We start from the raw sequence: 2,719 nt of genomic DNA on the forward strand, positions 1-2,719 counted from the left end.
GTGTATAACATCTTCCGGGGGATGTGGCGGGTCAAGGCTTCAGTCCAACGCAGGGTTTAACCTTTTTCTCTTAATCATTAACAGTTGGTCTCGGATTGTGTGTCGTGATTTGGACCTTCCCCTCTTTAGTGGCAGCGGATGGCCTTCAGCTTCGCATCTCAAATATTTGTTTGATGTCAGCACTCGAATCTCTGTGCCTTAGGTCTCCCAGCGGGGTTAATTAAGCACTAGTTATCTCACAGCAGTGCTTGTGGGCAGTAGCACCTGGCAACTTGATGGGCATCTCTAGATGTTAAGGTTTGAAAGAAAAAAACTGAGTTTTTTTAACCAGCCTGCCTCGTGCAGTGTCGCCGAAGAGGATTTTGGTCTTTCTCCTGTTCCGTTACTTGGCTGCTGACTCACAGGGCAGGGCTGTGACTTTCTGAGCCTGGCAGGAAGTAGTGAAGTTTGTCATCCAAACCCACAGATCGAGGCATTGCAGTTTGAGGCCTCCATCTTATTAAGCAATGAGAGAGAAAGTAGTCCAACATGTCTGTGACTTATCCTCTACCAGGCATTATTTAAAACACTGCCTCGTGTTGCAGAGCATGGAGGTGAATTAATGCCACGTGGAGCACAAGGGAATAGGATTGGGAAGTGTCCTGGTTGGCCCGCATTTGTCCAGTTCTTAGGAATGCTTCAGCAGTGGAATTGATGTATTGGAATCTAGTGCAGTGAAGTCAAGATTCTAATGAGTAATAAGCTTTTTTTTTAGTGGTGATGGTATGAGATTTGCAGTTTTACAGGACCTTTAAGTGTCCCATAAGATACACACTGATAACTGTATGACAATTCTGTAATAAGGCATTAACAAGGAGAGTTCTTTCTATGGCCAACTGTTACTGTTGTTCTTTAATGGCCATTCAGATCCTTGCAGTGCTCAGTCTTAACCCTCTCGACCTAAGAGAAATGTGGCTGCAGAATAGCTCACAACTCTAGCTTTTGTTAGTCGAATTGGCTGTAAATAAAACTTTGGGAAATTATTTTAAGTTGGAATAGTTTGCATTGGTGTTAAGTATAGCATTCCCTGTGCAGAGGAGGACAGAACTAGGTAGGGACTAAGTGCTAATTTCTTGGACTTCAGCTGCTAGTGAGGCTTGTCCTTGGAACTGGCTGTAACTTGGCCTTGAGGTGGGTAATAGCATGTGTGCTCCTGAGAAGGCCAGAGAAGCTAGTGTGTGTGGTTTCTCTCCTAAAGGGAGACGGTGACCTTGCAACAGATCATAGGACCAAAAAAAAAAAGGGTTTAAGGCAATGCATGCATTAAATACCATTCTGGTATTTGTGTGTGTTTGGCTAGCTCCATCACGAAGTACAAAGGTCTGGAGCAGGCAATGCTGCTGCTGAGTGCTCTTGTGTTCAGTTAGCATTTCCACAGCTAGACCTGTGCATGGGCTGACTCTCACTTTCTAGATGCGTTGACAGAACTGTCTGAGGCAGAATGTGTAATGCTCTGCTTGTGATGAGCTAAATGGCATCAGATTTTTACCCAGGAATAGCTCAGTGGGAAACCTGTTTCTTGAACACAGAATGAGGGGGTTTGCAAAATCAGCCAAAAGTGATGTGAGGAATTTTTGGAATGGTGCAGTGCTGTGAAATGTCTCCTCCTAAAGAAAAGGGAGGGACTGCTGGAAGGTTATTTGTCAAGGACACAAGCAATGTCAAACCTGGCAGACATCCCCAGTGGAAGCTCTTGCCATGTGAATTCCTGAAGTGCCACCTTTTGTGAGGGTGAATAAACAGCTCTTGCATTGCACTAAGATTTCCTGTGAGCTGGCTGTGCTTTCAAAGAATAAGGCACCTAATCTTTTATTGCAGAGCCATGGTTCTGAAAATGAAAAGTAAGGCCTAATCGGCTCTGAAGGCACTTTTCAGATAAATGGGGTTTCTTCCTCTTAGCTGTTGCTCAGTGCAAGTGCAGAGGTAGGTGTTAGCATGGATGGGACTGATAACTGGAGAGTTGAAGTGATTTATTTCTAGCTTGCATATTTACTGATTAAGTAGTGGCATCATGAAGACCAGCTTGAACTGTTTTGTCTTGCTTTCTAGGTTAGTCATATCGTGTGCAGGGTTTACTGTAAAGAGTCAATATGTAAAATCTTTGAGCTGCCTTATATGGTACACTGCTGAGAGGCAGGACAACTGGAAGGGACACTTTAAAGCCAAGGGGACAAACCAAGTGGCTACCCATGGTTTTAACACAGGGAGGGAAAATTTGCTGTGGAGGAAGAATGAGTTTATGAAGTTAAACCCCCTTCTCCTCAATGCACACACTCTGTACAAGCAGCAGGATTTCTGAGGTCCTGTTTTCTTGGCTTTGCAGTAACTACAGAGATTCATGACCATTTCTGTACACAGGGTTACCACCCACACTGGCTTGCCAAAAAGCCAGCTTCCAGATAGTTCTGCTTCTGAGGCTTAGCTTGTGGCTCTGCAGCTGAGCTGGCTTTGGTGCCAATCGATGGTTTACAAGCATCTCTATGACTTGATTTTTAAAATGTAGCTGAGCTTACATAAGGCATTCCTTAGTGAAGTTTTAAGAAAAAAATGTATATGTGAGAAAGGGGAAAAAAGGAAGCATTCAAAAGCTTCTGGTGACTTCTTTTAGGAGGAAAAGCTACTCAAGGCGGGGTGTAACTGTTATTGCAAGCTCTTAATTAGAGCTGTGACTGTCTGTTTC

The sequence above is a fragment of the Athene cunicularia genome (assembly GCF_003259725.1).
Source record: "Athene cunicularia isolate RWA chromosome 21 unlocalized genomic scaffold, athCun1 chr21_part1, whole genome shotgun sequence".
Lineage (NCBI taxonomy): Eukaryota > Metazoa > Chordata > Aves > Strigiformes > Strigidae > Athene > Athene cunicularia.